The 18,454-nt window shown below is 43.0% G+C and overlaps 1 protein-coding gene across 1 annotated transcript in view; it reads left to right on the forward strand.

The window, feature by feature from the left end:
- The first annotated feature begins 18,215 nt into the window (after window positions 1–18,215).
- Window positions 18,216–18,454, forward strand: part of LOC135234986 (rho-related GTP-binding protein RhoA-D) — a 44,950-nt gene continuing 44,711 nt past the window's right edge. Inside the window, exon 1 of the mRNA XM_064300160.1 lies at window positions 18,216–18,417. The gene's annotated coding sequence lies outside the window, so the exon portion shown is untranslated. The remainder of the gene's footprint in view (window positions 18,418–18,454) is intronic.

An 18,454-nucleotide genomic window follows, 5' to 3' on the forward strand; every position in this document is an offset into this window, starting at 1 on the left:
ATATCGCAGTGTAATTATTTGTCTTGTCCCCACTCAAAAGATGGAGAGAGATAATTAGAGCCTCAATTAAAACCGCCCGCGGTGCAGGTCTGCTCCGCCGTGTTTGTACATCTGTCGGCGTGCTTTCAAAGCCCGGTAATTGATGTGCGCCGATGCGGCTGCATGTGTTTTACTGTAAATAATTACGCCACTTGATTAAGCCCGGCTCAGATTCGCTTTGATTGAAATACGTGGGACGTTCGCGCTCGCTTTCCGGGGTCCTCGGGTTCACGCGAAGGAACATCGCAGAGAGAGAATGCTCCGCGGCGCTGCAGCGAAGAACGGGCTTTTCAGATGAACGAGACACCGAGTGTCCCTGCAAGAGGAAATCATTCCACGGAGTAAAATGTTCATCGTCATTTCAACTCTTACAGATTATATGAGCCTATTAGGGATCAGAGAAAAATTATTATTATTATCATTATTAATACTGCATGTTCTGCTGTGTAGGACTTTTCTGAGTGCTAAATAACTAAATAGACACCAATGTATGTCATAGTACATATACTTTGTTTAGTGAATTAACATTCATGAAGCCACTGGCTTACACACACACGTACGCACACACACACACATGCATATGAAGATGCATGACTGGAATTCACAAATCAAGTGCAGCTGACTGGGCACTAGTCACGTTGTGATATAGCTCTGCGGGATGTAACTGAGACCAGCAAAGGAACCATTACTTCTGATTTTAATTAGCCTTAAGTAAGGAGAATCTCAAATCACTTCATTCTTGTAAGTTTAAAATCATCTTTTAAGCCAGCAGGCATACCACAACTCACTCTGCTCCTGCCGACTGGCTGAAGCTAAGCAAGTGTGGGCTTGGTTAGTACTTGTATGGGAGACCACCAGGGAATACTGAGTTGTTGCTGGAAGTGGTGTTGGTGGGCCAGCAGGGGGCAATCTTCCCTCTGGTCAAATAATCCCCAATCCCCCAGTGCAGTAATGGGGACACTGTGCTGTAGGAGATGCCATCTTTCGGATGAGACGTTAAAGGTAGGTCCTGACTCACTGTGGTCATTAAGATCCCATGACACTATCCGCAAAGAGTAGGGGGTTCCCCGGTGTCCTGGCTAAAACCCCAGATCTGGCTCTCACAAAAATTTGCCACCTAATCATCCCCTGATTTAATTGGCTAAAAAATGTTCTCTCCCTCCAGTGGAGCTGCTGGGCAGCTCCCAGGTGTGAATGTGTATGAGTGTGAAGCAGGGCATTGCTGCAAAAGAGCATCCGTGCTCAGTGAACCTACCTTGGGTAAATAAAAGTTAATTTTTTTAAAAATTAAAAAATCTTTCAGTCCAAACTGCACGCAGAACCAGGAATCAAACCATGTTTGTTCTTCCCTCTTTCAGCATGTCATCGTACAGCTGAGTCAAGCATTGCATCTGCATCAGCATCTTCTCTGAATGCATATTATAAACAAATTGTGTGGGGTAGAGGACAGGTGATTGATTTATTTTGTTGAAGCAGTAACTGTGTTTGATGGACATGCATAATTTATAATACAAACTGCCGAAATAAAAGTTTCATATCTTTGTGCTGCATGAATAAATATAATATTTGAAAATACTAAGAATTCATTCATTTCATCAACCAACTAAATCAAATCCAATAAAGTTATACTTATAGACATATTTTTCCTCTGGAAGTTTTTCATTTAAGCTATATGATGTTAGCATCCTGCCTGTTTAATATGGTAGGACAAGATATGCTTTTAACTCCGCCAGGCCTCAATAGGTAGACATGAACACGTAAGTGTTATGATGATATAAGTGGCATGATTTAGCACACATGTAAGCATATGATTTAGCTCTCATATTAGCACATGATTTAGTTCCCAGAGGAAGGTGTTTGGACAAGCACACTGCACACTTGCTTATTATTATATTATAATACATTTTCTTTATAATGTCGCTTTCATACATGGACTACAGTGCAAAGTGCTTTAAAATTTTGCACTGAACAAGAAAGGAAAATGAAATAAACAGCAGCTTGATTAGTGTTATATCAGGCTTAGTATGGCATGATGTCAGCGTTATGGTGAGTGTGTATGATGACCGCAGAAAGGGGGGACTGTGATGCTCTCCAGTCCGGCTAGCCTGTGAGTTCACCTGAGAGTTCACCTGTGAGTTCACCAGCCAGTTCACCTGTGAGTTCACCTGCAAGTTCACCAGCCAGTTCACCTGTGAGTTCACCTGCGAGTTCACCTGCAAGTTCACCAGCCAGTTCACCTTTGAGTTCACCTGAGAGTTCACCTGTGCATTCACCTGTGAGTTCACCTGCTAGTTCACCTGCCAGTTCACTGCAAGTCCACCAGCCAGTTCGCCAGCCAGTTCATCTGCTAGTCCACCAGCCAGTTCACCTCCATTCAATCACGTGTTGCGCTTCCTGCTCTCACTGGTGGTCCAATCCTCTCTGTTTGGATTGAGAAATCCGCCCAGGATCAACCTATCAGAGGTGCCCTGGCGGCCTCATTTTTCTCCAAATCAAACACTGCATTCTCCTCCCCCGTTGTGCCACAGCGCCCTCTGAGACGTGGCATTTACATGCTTTGACAGGTGTCTGTGAGTACTCAGGGCAGGGCTCTGCCAATCTGTCAGAGACGTGTCAGGAAGTGGCAGCTTTGTGAACACGGCCTCCTTCAGCGAACGCCGTGCGTGCTGCGGCTCGTGGATAATGATGAAATATCAGAGTCTGTTTCAGAAACCCATTTCACATTGTGTAAAACTCTCCTGTGGCGCGTGGAAAGCACTCATCATAAAAATGCTTCATGGTCATTGCGCTATTGTGCGAACGACTGCTCAAAAGTACTGCAGCTTGCAACAAATAAGTAAAACTATGTGGGATGGAACACGTACAGTCATTAATAAGCTCTATATGCGCAAATCTGTTTTCTCTCTGCGCTCGACGAGAGCTGTGAATATTCCTGATAAGAGATTATGGATGCCGTTGAAAAAGCAGCTCAGCAGCGCCCATAAATAATTGTAATTACCCGTCTAATTCCAATTAGGCTCCAGTTGTTCTGGGGTAATGGCAGTTTGATATGACATGAAAACAAGTCGCCGGTGCTGTAATCCTCAATGAAGGACTGAATCGCAGCTGACTGCGATGAAAGCATTGTAACTGTCACCCTGCAAATGACGCTGAAACTCACATATAACGTTTAGTCTGTGCGGTTAGCCCAAACCGACATAGAAAATATACAGCGGTCGCTAGCAGCCCACCGATGGTTAGGACGATTACCAGTGGATACAAGAAGTCAAAATATTCGGTGAACGGTCCTCCCGCTAGCGAAATGCTGTATTCCCAATCGCAGACAGTCAGCCGGCACCAATCCAGTCCGATAAGTGATCGCTTGTTGGGAATTTACCGATGGTTCCGGCTTTGGAGGTTCGTTGAACAGATGGATATTTTTAATTCCATCGTCTCGGTAGTACTAATGAACCCCACTTATCTGCGTTTGGCCATGCTTCGGCTGCAAAGGGTACATTTGTATGTTTTGTGATGGCATTGTGTACAGGCAACTGACCACAGAGTCATCTATCCAAAGTTTTATATGTGCTTCTAGTTAACAGTGACTTTAAAACCGCCAAGTGTAACGACTACTGCTAACAGCAGTCGTTAACAACAAGAGATACTGCAGGGATACTTTAATAAATTTATTAGCCTATATGGTAAAATGCTAGACCATGAACAACACAGTATACAGCATCATTCTACAACATACAATCACTGTAGCAGTACTCAGAATGATAAGACTACTATGGGCAAATGGGGCACAGGAGGGCATACTAACAAATCTGCCCAAAGCATTTGAATTTCCACCCTATACAACCCACCATAAAGGAAAGGCTGAAGAATAACAACACCAGCTGGGGGAGCTGTGTGACAAATGGTGAAGCACAGCGCTGACAGAATAGCAATAATGCAAACATTAATAAAGGATCACTCTGGTATTGCCTTGTTCACGCATCACATCACACAGATGGGGTCCTTCCCAGTGTTCCTTTTTGAAAGGCATTCCCAGATCGTCATTAAACACCCACCACACTGCATAAACAATGATGCTAACTTGTTGCTCATGCAGTTCCCTGTCCAACCGCACCAAACATGGCTAGGCAGCATATGGCCGAAGTACAGTGTGCAGAAGCTGATTCAGAGATTTGGTCGAGAGGATAACTCCGAAAGCAGCCCCCTGGGGTTCATGTTTGTGAGTGAGTGTGTGTGTGTGTGTGTGTGTATGGGTGTGTGTGCGTGAGTGTGCATGTGTGTGTGTGCATGCGTGTGTGTGTGTATGGGTATGTGTGCGTGTGTGTGCATGTGCGTGTGTGTATGTGTGCATGTGTGTGCATGTGTGTGTGTGTGTGTATGTGTGCATGCGTGTGTATGTGCGTGTGTGTATGTGTGTATGCACACACACACATATGCATACCCACCCACCCACCCACAGACACACACAGACACATGCACACACACTCACCCTCCCACACACACATGCACATCCTCTCACTGTGGGCCTCCAAGTCACTGTTTATACTGGGTTTTCAAAAGATAATACCCATGATTCCTATTGTTTCAAATTATTCATACTGCTTTCTGGGGAAACGCTTGGCATAGCAATTCGAGCTCTGGGTTGTAACTGCTGCTTAAAATTTTCAGTTAAAGTTCTTCACTCCAGGAAAACAGGGAATATACTGCAATGCATTCTAAATATGAGTCATTCTGTTCATCTTTATTCTGGCTTAATTTATTTTTTATTTTTTGTATTGTATAATGATAAATATATTTCACAGCAGTGTGCAGCATTGTTTCAAGCATATAGCCATACAATCTCCAATGAAAATAATGGCAGTAGAATGGGTCACACTGAAGAGCTCAGTGACTTTCAGCGTGGCACTGTCATAGGATGCCACCTTTCCAACAAGTCAGTTCATCAAATTTCTGCCCTGCTAGAGCTGCCCCAGTCATCTGTAAGTGCTGTTATTGTGATGTGGAGACGTACAGGAGCAACAACAGCTCAGCTGTGAAGTGGTAGGCCACACAAGCTCACAGAACGGGACCGCCGAGCGCTGAAGCGTGTAGCACGCAAGTCCTGGTTTCCAACGCTCACTGCACAGTTCCAAACTACCTCTAGAAACAACGTCATCACAAGAACTGTTCTTCAAGAGCTTCATAAAATGGGTTTCCATGGCCGTACACAAGCCTAAGATCCCCATGCACCATGCCAAGCATCGGCTGGAGTGGTATAAAGCACACTGCCTTTGGACTGTGGAGCAAATGAAACACATTCTATGGGGTGATGAGTCACGCTTCACTATCTGATAATCTGATGGATGAATCTGGGTTTGGTGGAATGGTAAATGGTAAATGGACTGCATTTATATAGCGCTTTTATCCAAAGAGCTTTTACAATTGATGCCTCTCATTCACCAGAGCAGTTAGGGGTTAGGTGTCTTGCTCAGGGACACTTCGACACGCCCAGGGCAGGGATCGAACCGGAATGCTTAGTGTCAACTGTACTGGCCCAAATAGTGCCAACTAGTAAAGTTTGGTGAAAGAGGAATAATGGTGCGGCACTGTTTTTCATGGTTTGGTCTAGGCCCCTTAGTTGCAGTGAAGGAAAATGTTAATGCTACAGCATACAATGACATTTTAGAGAATTGTGCGCTTCCAACTTTGGCAACAGTGTGGGGAAGGCCCTTCCTGTTTCAGCATGACAATGCTCCCGTGCGCGAAGTGCGGTCCATAAACAAATGGTTTGCTGAGTTTGGTGGGGAATAACTTTTCTGGCCTGCACAGACCCCTGGCCTCAACCCCATCAAACACCATTGTGATGAATTGGAATGGCAGCTGAAAGCCAGGCCAGATTGCCGAACATCAGTGCCCAACCTCACTAATGCTCTTGTGGCTGAATGGAAGCAAATCCCGGTGCCCGATGTTCCTAAATCGACTGGAAAGCCTTCCCAGAAGAGTGGAGGCTGTTACAGCAGCAAAGGGTGGTCCTACTCCATATTAATGCCCCTGATGTTGAAATGAGATGTTTAACAAGTACATATGGGTGTGATGTTCAGGTGTCCACATACTTCTGTAAATGAATTATATTTGTAGTATATTCCACTACCTAAATGGGTGAATTCGGGCGACCACAAGCCGTCACAATTATATTCTCCTGCAGCTGATGCATCCAGCTTCTTTCCCTCAGTTCAGGAAATTAACTGAAATTCAAATGACGAACTGGAAAACGCTCATACTGCTCTGTGAGGATTTTTCCATCAGCAAAGCGAATTTCAGTTCATTTCCTGAATTGACCTACTTGAAACAGGGCTGACCTACACCGCTGCCAGGGCACCACTGCTTTGTCCATTAGCAACGTCCTTCACCGGGGAACTTCCGAAAGGCCCAGCTGTATGAGCGAATGGCAGGAAGGTTACAGAATTCCCGGATAACAGGATAACTCCAGATCCTGCATTCGATGGGAAACATCTTCAGATCGTGCCCACTGTGTTCGGATGAAGCCGCTGCCGCTTGGAACTGGGTCAGCAATCCCAGCTGTGTTTGTACTGCGCGTGAAACACAGCTGCCAGCCTGTCGACCTCTCCCTGCCATGTACCATCTTCCCAACCGCCCCGCAGAAAAGGCCCCTCCCTATTTCCCTATTTTAAATCAATGGCCCCCTCCGCTGACGCGCCTGCCTCTGTGGAGCCCTCTGAAAAGGGGGCAGATGTTGTTCTGCCATAAAGGGCCACCGGGGCCCTCAGGCTGTGTAAGAGGCCTGAGTGGCTCCGCCCTGCAGCTGTGACTGGGGCCTGGCCACACGCACCAGCAGGGCTGTGATTGGACCTGGCCACACACACCAGCAGGGCCTCACTGGGCCTGGCCACACCTACCAGCAGGGCCTCACTGGGCCTGGCCACACCTACCAGCAGGGCCTCACTGGGCCTGGCCACACCTACCAGCAGGGCCTCACTGGGCCTGGCCACACCTACCAGCAGGGCCTCACTGGGCCTGGCCACACCTACCAGCAGGGCCTCACTGGGCCTGCCCACACATACCAGCGGGGCCTCACTGGGTCATTCAGGCATCCAGCTCAAACTGAGCCAGCAGGCTGGGCAGATGGGCGGGGCCGGGATACCCTGACCCCTCCTCTATTACCTGGAGAAATGAATGAAAAAACAAAAACAAACCACAGCTTTGCCTTCCGAAGACTGTCCCAAGAAAACCAAGATTGAGGTTAAAAAACCAGAAGATGGCCGAATATTCCAGAAAGCCAGGGATGAAAATGTAAAAAGGCCAAAACCAAACTTCAAGAAACAGCAAGCTCAGATGCAAGGTTCTGATTCCTCAGATGAAACCAGCATGACAACGGCATGATTTTTATTAAATGTCACAGATTGCATTCAAACTTAAAATCAAAGGGAAATCCTCTGGTCTTTGTGCAACATTCTCTTGGCCTCGCTGATCTTTGGGTGTCCTGTGTCTCTTCAAGTGATGAAGTAATAAAACTTTCAAAGGAGGTACTTCAGGACCGGTTTCATGCCTTTTGAAGGGAGGGGGAGAAAAACAGACCCTCAGCATGACTTAATTGCCCCAAGGATGTTCCCTTTGGTGTTTGTGGAGGGGGATAAGGGAAAGGAGACAGGAATGTTATTTGTATCCTCTCTATGGTATCACCGAGCAAGTTTGCTAGATCAAATTATACTGTCTGTTTCTTAAAGGTGATAGTCTAAAAACTAGACATCCGACACCCCAGATCCCCTCTGTCACCCCTGTCTGAACTGACAAATTATTATAATCATCATTATTATTGTTGTTGTTATGATTATTATTTGTAGTAGTAGTTGTAGTCGTTATAGTAGTAGCGGTAATAGCAGTAGCAGCAGTAGTAGTAGCAGCAATATCAATAGTAGCAGTAGTGCTAGTAGCAGTAATAGTAGTAGCAGGAGCATTAGCAGTAGTAGTAGTAGTAGTTGTTGTAGTTGTAGCAGCGTTGTAGAGCATGTAGTACAGCAGCAGTAGTCATCATGCAGAGCATTAGTAGCAGGCAGCAGAGTAGTAGTAGTAAGCAGTAGTTAATGACAGTAGCAGAGTAGCAGTAAATATTAGTCATAGCAGTAGCATTAGCAGTAGCAGCAGCAGTAGTCGTAGTGGCAGTAGTAGTAGTAGTAGTAGTAGTAGAGCAGTAGTAGCTAGTCAGTAGCAGTAGCAGTAGCAAGTAGTAGCAGTAGCAGTAGTAGTAGCAGTAGTAGTAGCAGTAGAGTAGATAGTAGTAGAGCAGTAGCAGTAGCAGTCGAGAGTAGTAGTAGTAGACTATGTAGTAGTAGCAGTAGCTAGTAGTAGCAGTAGAGTAGCAGTAGAGTACTAGTGAGGCAGAGCTAGCAGTAGCAGTAGTAGAGCAGTAGCAGTCAGCAGTAGTAGTCAGCAGTAGCAGTAGTAGTAGTAGTCAGTAGCAGTAGCAGCAGCAGTTAGCAGCAGTCAGTAGTAGCAGTAGTGAGCAGAGCAGCAGTAGCAGTAGTCGAGTAGCAAGTGTGAGCAGAGCAGGTAGTAGTAGAGCAGCAGCTAGTGCAGCAGTAGTAGTAGTAGTGGCAGTATGCTAGCAGTAGCAGCAGAGTAGAGTGGAGCAGCACATGGTAGCTAGTAGTAGAGCTATGGTAGCAGGTGGAACCTACGATGTTTGGCTGAGATTTTGCAGTCTGGGGACCATCAGCAGCGTCTCTGAACAGATGGCTTCTCCATGGGTGCTGCTGAGTATGTTATAACTGCTGCCATTTATTTTCTGAAAGGGAAGCCTCGTCTTCACCGCCCTGCAGTATGTGTGCTGCAGCCTCTATCATCAATTCTCAGACCCAGTTCAGCAGAACCATCTATCAAAGAAATAAACCAACAGTAGCATATCTATATGGCACACACAGCAGCCATAACACACCCAAATTACCTTATTGGCTGCACTTCACTTATATGATGCCCCACACATATTCAGCAATGAGTTATTCTGCCCATTCAAGTTCACAGCAGATATGACTCTCGTGTCAGTGTTAATTGGTCCACTGCTCTGTATGTCCCTTTGGGGCTTCCTTAGGCTTGGCATCCTGTGCATAGAGTTACAGCTGTGAGAGCGTGTGTGAGTATGTCTGCATGTGAGAGCCTCTGTGTACATATGTGCACACTGTTGGCGAAGCTTAGTACTGAGATAAGCTAAAACAACACACATCCATAATTCAGTAGCATGTGATGTCCCAGCCTGGTGCATTTTATGCACACAAACACTAACAAATGTGAATTTAGATATTTTAAATGCACATTTAAATGTATATTTTATATGCATTTACATACAGTATGTGTTTGAATGAGAATGTGACTGTGCATCCATTTTAGACTGCAAGTGTATTTGCATGCTTGTGTATGCGTGTATGTGCACTTTTCCACTGTGCAGTTCATAATTCACTGCTCATTGTCCCCCCACTAAGCCAATTTACAACTGAAGAAGTGGAGCTGGAGTCTTCTCTGGCATTCCCATATAAACAGTGGAGCAAAGTGGTGCGCAGACCATGATTTATGTGAAGAGCCAAAGGGAAGCAGTTGACCTTGGCTTGACAGCCTTGACTCAGCCGCTTGCTGTACCTTTGATAGAGATTAGTACCTTATGGGATGCTGTTGATGTGATTGTATTTTGCTCTCCTACCGAAAGTCTCTCTTTAACAGAGCAGACTGCACTACCCAACATCGCTCTTAAACAGAGCAGACTGCACTACCCAACATCGCTCTTAAACAGAGCAGACTGCACTACCCAACATCGCTCTTAAACAGAGCAGACTGCACTACCCAACATCGCTCTTAAACAGAGCAGACTGCACTACCCAACATCGCTCTTAAACAGAGCAGACTGCACTACCCAACATCGCTCTTAAACAGAGCAGACTGCACTACCCAACATCGCTCTTTAACAGAGCAGACTGCACTACCCAACATCGCTCTTAAACAGAGCAGACTGCACTACCCAACATCGCTCTTAAACAGAGCAGACTGCACTACCAACATCGCTCTTAAACAGAGCAGACTGCACTACCCAACATCGCTCTTAAACAGAGCAGACTGCACTGCCCAACATCGCTCTTTAACAGAGCAGACTGCACTACCCAACATCGCTCTTAAACAGAGCAGACTGCACTACCCAACATCGCTCTTAAACAAAGCAGACTGCACTACCCAACATCGCTCTTAAACAGAGCAGACTGCACTACCCAACATCGCTCTTAAACAGAGCAGACTGCACTACCCAACATCGCTCTTAAACAGAGCAGACTGCACTACCCAACATCGCTCTTAAACAGAGCAGACTGCACTACCCAACATCGCTCTTAAACAGAGCAGACTGCATGGTCAGCAAAAAGCAGTGGTGGCCCTTCCTTTCACACTCTCTAATTCTCCTCACAGTCTTTACTCAATCCATTTTTTTAATTAATTCTTTTCTCCAAAGAGCTGCAGCTCTCTGCCTTCTCTAAGCATCGTAGTTTTATATACTCAGAGCAGGAGAGTGCAACCCTGATCCAGCCAAGCCTCAGGGTCTGCTGCTGGTTTTGTTTTCAAAATCAGCGACCAATTAAGACCCAAGAGACCAGATGAGTCCAATTCACTTTGTAGTCATCTATGAATTGATGGATCAGGTCCTGTGTAACAGTAAAAAAGAGCTGGCCTTGCAGCAAGGCCAGGATTGCTCACCGCTCTTTTGGAAAGAAGGGAATTGTGTTAGCAGCATTTAGTGTTCTGTGCTGTCATTTTTACAACAGAGTGAAAAGTAAATAACATAAATTTGGTGGAGAGCTACACAGGGAAGATTATTTGTCATTGTTGAATTGAAAACAGGTGAGAAGTGAGGGGAGAGAATAGCATGTTTCCATCCTCTACTTACTTTCAAACATTTTAGATAACCTACAAAATCGGAAAATAACTTCTGAGCACATTCACAGAAGAAGGGGTAAAATAACTATGCTGAGAGGCTTCACATAATTTCACATTTGCCTTCCCTTCTGTTTGAGTCAGTTGGCTATTTTCATGCTGGGTGGGGGCTGTTTGTTTTCTCTCCTCCAATCACAGGTTGTGAAATCGAGCCCCCAGGGTGGCGTGGGCCATGTTGATTCTCATTGCATCCTTTTTCCAAATGGCTTCATTTGTCTAATTATCTCATTACCTCCAAACTATTTATTTATTTGTTCCCGGCACCAGAATTTATATCAATCGAATGTCTGCAATTGTGGTGGGTACATTCAGTTCTAAATTCAGACAGTAAAATTAAATTAAATGCAGTTAAGTTAAATTATATGATGCATAATAATATGATTTATTGACCTCCTGTAGTATTCTGAGTGGTAAATCAGCCCTTGACTGTCAGGGGGAAAAGTCTTTTTTTATATTGACAAATACAGTAATACTCTAATAACTTGACACATCTGTCACAACTTGACACATCTTGTGACTTGAATTTTCAGCTCATGCATTCACGCCAAGGCATTCTCCTCTTCTTTGACTATAAGGGCTTCCACTGGGCACTAGCACAGTCGCATGGGCAGCCAGCATCGGAGACGCAAGCTAGCTTGTGAATGTGCACTACCGCATGTGTCATCTCCCCTGGAGAAGCAGTGAGATCGTGAGTATCTCTTTTGTCAGGAGAGCCAGGTCTTTGGACCAGTGAGCTAACTGCAGATTTTTCTATGTAGAGTGCTTGGCAAGAGTTGGGGTTTGAAGTCCACAGTAGACTAAACCCCATTATGGATGTCATATGTGAAGCAGTTTGTAACACAAGGACTTCTAGCCTGATGTAACACTAAGCTCTGTTTGACTGCCACAAACAAAGGTAAATTATATCGCCATAATCACTTGTAGGGTAGTACTGTCTTTTACCAAAAAAAATCACGTGAAATTTCCCCTTTCACATGCGAAAATCAAAATTTCACAAGTGAATTTAATACATGAATTTAAATAATCACTTGTGAAAAGAACATGTCACATGTGAACTGGACATTTTCACATGTGAAAATGAATGGGAATTTCTACATGTGAAAAGCAAATAGGTCACATTGAGTCATTTTGATCTTCACATTTTTACGTCACTGACTTTTTAAAATATGAACTACAATTTTAATTTGTGAAAATGAAAGGTGAAATAGCACAGGCTACGTTTTTTAGCTTGCAGCTTATAAATGGGATTATTTCCAGTGTTCACGTGCACTCGTCACATGTTGGCTGTTCAAATGCAGTTCTTGAACAAATGATATTTTTTTTAAGGTTGATTCTAATTGGCCATTGTTAATATATTTAAAGTAAATACAAATAATGAAATCAAACAGACCACTGAGGATCAAGCTGGGATACAGTTCTGCAGGACCAAATGTGATGTGCCTGTACTCACATTCTCTAACAGATAAAGTTTTAACAGATAAAGAGTGGTGCCTTAACCAAGCAACCTATTTAATTTTTTATTTTTTATTTAAGTATTTTACCAACTGAAATAACACTGTGGCCTTAGTATCATAGCTTGAAAAAATGTCATAATATACATTCAGTTCATTCCCATGTTATGAAATCAGGACTGCTCTATAGGTGTTTCAAATGAATAATAAGTCATAGGCTCAGGCCTGATAGACACAAATAGGATTTGTTGTGTCAGTCAGGCATTTGTCACTAGAAGACGTGTTTTAATTGCATTACGGGAAAGAGATGGATGGTTTGAATTACACAGTAATTGGCATTCTTGGTTTCCGTGTCTGTTCAGTGAGATTGTTCATATGAAATAAACACTGCTTTGTTATGAAGTCCCATGGTGCTCATGAATCATCAGATTGTCTGTGACTTTTTACTGCATGGGAATGCGGACATAAAATTTCTATGGTTTTAGTGTTCCACAGAGAGTAACCCGGGGAATCATTTCAACAGATCAACTAGTAGGGATCCATGAAAGTGATGGCTGATTATCAAACGTTATATATTAACAGTTAAATAATTTATTTTTAAGTTGTGTGATCGATTTTAATTTCTCATTTGAAATTATTCACCCAAATAATGCAACTGACGAATGGGAGATCTTAAAGTTGCCATATGTTCCTACAGCCACTAGATGCCGCTGTTTGCTCATCTTTGTTCAGAAATCTGAGGTGAAATGAGGACAACAAGGTAAAAGTTTTATTTCTATTTTATTTATTTATTTATTTTTTTGAATATTTTTTCCTAAACAATTTGTCCAGAACCATTTCCATCACTTATAATTTCAAGGGGGTACATTTTATAATCATCTCCAAGTTAAAGACTATAATTACCAGCAGTGTTTACCATGGAGTCACAAAGAGTCACATATTTTATCACAGAATACTTCACATATTTAGAACTCAGAACTGCATTTGTTTAAATCGCCTGATGGCCAGGAAATGCCAGTCCTGAATGTTCTGGATGTATGATATCTTTCTGACCTTTTGATAGGCAACTTGATGCATATGTAGCATCAGGTATTTTTTTTAATTTTTTTATTTGAGCAACCAATTCAGTTAAATAATTTATGAGTGTAAACAAAAAACAGCTGACCCTGAAGTAAAAATGCCAGCTCTTGCAGAGATGCACAACTCTCAGCTCTAGCTTGGTCAACTTCTGAAGCCCCTGTGTGATTATCCTTCTGCAAATGAACTACAGGCCTCTACTCCTACTGCATGTTGAAGCTCTGAATGGACTCTTCCCTCTTCCCTGGGATCAGATGAATGTTATTCCTCGTAACAATAAGGATCCTCGTAACGATAAGATATCCTTGTAACGATGAGGATCAGGTTAAGATCAGGGTTTGACTCGGTACCACTGCTGCCCCGGTTCCCATGGATACACCATGGTTGCACAGGAGTTGCAGATGAGACTGCAGGGGTAGGAGAGGGGTGTGTTTGTGTGTGTGTGTGTGCGTGTCTGGGGAGGGCACCAAAGATATACAGCTTCTTTCACTGTGTATCTTTGGTGCTGGGATGCCTCATGTTCGTTACCTTGCCTTAGACCTGGGTCGAATACCTATTTGAAGCACTTTAACTCTTAGCTGGATAATTGTGTTCAGCAAAACCTGGAACAGCTCATTTTGCTTCAGTCCATGCTCCAGATTTGGGAGGGTTCCGGGTTTTACTCAGGGGTTATCCAGCTAACTTGGTAATTCTGCTTCGTGATACAGGCCCCTGTTCTGACTTGTTAATGAGGTTTATATTACAATGAGACTTTTGTGTATAATCAAGGTTGATGGTATTGTCTGCTTAGTTATCCATTTATATTTTATCCTGATCCAGCTGCACAGCCATGAGGATTCATGATGCACACATGAACAGCCTTTCACATTTCACTGATGAAAATGGTTTCTTCAAGCAGGTGTTTTTTGTTCTTCTTTTTTTGGTTAACAACATGTTTAGTCGAAGACTCTGGGATTTTGATAGTCTTTTAAAATAACTTTACTGGCATCTGTAGAGTTAAAGTATTTGAAATGTGCATTTGACCTTTGACCTGGATCTGGTGTGTAAAGGGGGTGGAGCCATAGCCCCAGGGCCCAAGAGGGACGTGGGCGGTGATCCTGTAAATGAGATGCTTAACCTCACCTGCTCTGGCTGCAGCCGCACCTCTGTGAATGAGCCCCCGCTGAGGAGAGATGTAAAAATGCAAGCGCCCTAAGAAAAGTCTGTCTGTGAAGTGGTCATTAAACCATAACTCCGCCCCCCCCCCCCCCCGAAGTGTCCAACAGGCTCATTTCACAGACCTTATGCCACTGCAATTATTACTGCGATGTGGTGTATCCAAGTATCTGAGAGATAAGCAAATATCTGACAACAAGAAGCTCGAGACACAGATAATCTGCTGAATATGCACAAAGATAACATTCCGATGCCAATATACTCAAGGATAGGATGATTCTTCAGCATGCATGTGATGTTGTTTTGTTTTTTTGTTTTTCTTGCCAAACAGCTTTGTACAAAACAAATGTAAGTTATTCAAGTATTTTATTTTATTGATATTAAATGTCATTTAATATCAAGGAAATTTGCTGATGGTCAACTTGACCGCTTCGTAACAAATGGAAAAGCTGCCACAATAACCTAAAAGAAAAACACAAAATATTATTAAATTTTCCGTGCACAGGTGAAAACATTGATTTTTACACTGATGCATTGTGTCCATTCACCTCTTTAACTTGTACTGATTATAGTCACCTTTTTAACTTGCACTCACGTTTATGAAACCACATTATATTCTATACATATTGATGTTAAATAACTCTGGGTAAGATCATCTTGTAAAAAACAACACACACACATGAATGTCCTAACATTGATTCAGGACTGGAAAACAACCCTGTGCATACACACATCATCCCCTGCCATCAAAGAACTGGAGATGCATTTCAGGTTAGCGATTCGTGCCATACCATATACCAAGCATTTTTCTGACAGCGAAGCACAAAATTGGTGCACAGTATTCAAGGGATGTTCAGAATCTGGTCTGCAATTAGTAGACTTTTATTAACATTAATGTGATTACGAGACATTAGGAAATGTGCATAAAACACAAACGCATAACATCCATGAACACTTCACATTAAAGCATCCTTTAAGCCACGGAAGCACACAGTAAAATGTGCAGTGTTAATGCTACTCTAAGAGAGTTGGTGCAAATTTGAAAGGGAGAAACTGTGTGTTGTATCACATTGCCTGTTCTACATGGTTGTGTGGGGGCTGTTTTCTCTTTTATGATTCAGTACTTTCCTCACACCAGCGCTTTTTACTCCTGTATTACTGCGTCTAACCTCATTTGCACTTGATTCTCAGTTGGACGGAAAATATGCAGCTTTGTTGGCCAAATGGTAAGACTGTCAATGCTCAAAAACAGAAGATGACAGTCTGGGAAGGTGTCTTAGGTCACTGACACCCCAGCAGAGAATAAATAGGGGGTTTCTTGAATACATATTTTATGTGATATTTAAATGAAGGCACATTAGCGAGGCATTACCTTACAATATCTTTCAAAAAAGTACTGGACAATTTTGTCACGTAATGATGCCCTTGTAAACAAACAACGTGAAATGCAAAAATTAAAAACAATATTTAAGAAATCCTGTCATCTGTCCTGGGAAAGTGGATTTATTAGTTAGATAGTTATTTACAACTGCTTGTCAGAGCAGCGAGGCAGGTGGAGAATCAAAAAAAGCTTGCATTGTTAGACTTATATTAGAATTCCTGTGGTATGGAGCGGAAATGCACCATTCACTGTGTGTGTGTATTAAAATATGCCACAGCAAGGGAGAACAAAGTATGTGCTTATTCACATCTGATCCAAGCATGCCATTGCCCACCAGGAAAATATTTGTCATGGAATATATCGATCTAAACATATTATAACAAACAAATTCATTCTGCAATCCGTATAACAATGTACAGCAGCAGCAGCAGCAGCAGCTAACGGCTTATCTTGCCATTGCAAACTGCAGAGGTGTGGACTGTGTTTCATAACCCTCCTTTATGTGCATCACAAAATGTGGGCTTGTACACAGAGGAGCGCATTTTTGGGACGTCTCAAATCAATACTCGCATCACATGGAACTCGAGTTGATGAGTCAAGGATGAAGAAAGTTCTACTTTTGACAGTCACTGCACTGTCAAAAGAAGGCTTCCGAATGAAAAGCACTAACCGTAATGGAGCAGGCCAATCAGGGTCAAGCTTTTCAGTTATACAACCACAGGAGTGGGTTTCTGTGAGGTAACAGCGAATATGTAACATATCGCTATAATCAAAATGTGCACTGCTTGAGCTGAAACAGACCATCCATCGTATGGGCAATGCTGTACGCACTGCTGCACGCCAACACAAAATCAGAAATGGCTGTGGTACTACAGTACCATGCGGCATACGCGTATTACCATGGTAACCCTAGGACACCACAGACTATTTTGATAGAAAATCCAAAAGCACTTATCTGAATTCCAGGACATTTCCAGCAGTGAAATCTTAACAGATTTCCTGTAACACACTTGCTGCAGGTTGTTATTGCATGTATTTCACATATCAGTTACAACCAGAATTAAGGGGAATGTTAGCTATGTATTGTCTATATATTTAGATATGCTTATATATGTATATATGTTTCTGCAAAATGAATAATATAATTGTGATCATCATCATATAGGCTACAAATACATGACACTCTAGGTATACCACACTGTTCCAGTGAACAAAAGACCTTATGGTAAGAAGAGAAATTGAATGGTTGTAGTGGCAAGGCTCTTGAACTGGAAAATGAACTATTTTTGAAACAAGCACGTAACTGTCCAGCGCAACTCACTTCCGCAGACACATTTTAGCTGGCACCACCTGCGCGTGCGTCCTACTAAACGTCCCTCAAAGGTCGTCTATGAGTGAGTGAGTGAGTGACCACAATTTGCCATGCACAGCCTACGGCGGAGGTTCCTGCGTGCCGTGGGAAAATATATAAAAATCTTGAACTGTTTTGATCTCATCTTAAGCACTTGGGGGGGGGGGGGGTCGTTATGAAAGAAATATTATGAAAGCAATATTATACAACCAAGAGTTTTCAATCAATCCCTTTCTTTCAGTTAATCTACTTTCCCTCGAAATTCTGCTGCTCAGCAGGACAAAACTGGAATACAGCGCTAAGCGACTTAAAATCAAGTCATTTTAAGTGTTTGCTGTTTGGGTTTAATTGTAATAATTCGTTAAATCCTTGGTGCTAAATTCTGCATAACAAACGACCATGCGCAGATGAGTTCATACATTTTTTTAAATTTCTATAGCCTAGCTGCTAAATTGCTGTCAAATTCTATTAAAACAAAATCCTTTCATTTCATAGCACAAATAGCCCCCTTCCTCTTATTGTATGGCTCCCTTGTTTTCCAGGGAATAAATGGCGAAATATGTCATTTTGCCTCGTGCAACTAATTAAAAAAAACTTTTTTATATAATCGATATGCAAATTGTGAGCAACTTCGTGCCAATCGAAAAGCTTAAGTCAATGCGGCTTGAAATGATCGTCTCCGTAGGCTACACATTTCTCCCACACCCCGCCACCACCCTACGGCTCTCTTCTCTCCCACAATCCTTGTTGTCCCAATGATGTCATTATTTTTTAACCGTGGAAGGGAGGCGATCCAAATTATTCCAACGGCTGCACCTCCTCCCTAACCAATAGAGATTGGGCGCAAATATCTCCAGCAGTCTTTCTCAAGATCTGTGGGTGGGTCTTACGTTTGTCAGTTTCGTTCCTTAGCAATTTACTCACTTTAACACACTGCAGCAAGGGTGACAGGAGCAAAAGCGGAAAAAGACGGGGAAGGATTTCAAGCACAACAGTGATCAGAGGTAGGATATAATTGTATATTCGTGAAATCGCTCCTAT

The sequence above is a fragment of the Anguilla rostrata genome, chromosome 11 (assembly GCF_018555375.3).
Source record: "Anguilla rostrata isolate EN2019 chromosome 11, ASM1855537v3, whole genome shotgun sequence".
NCBI classification, from domain to species: Eukaryota; Metazoa; Chordata; class Actinopteri; order Anguilliformes; family Anguillidae; genus Anguilla; species Anguilla rostrata.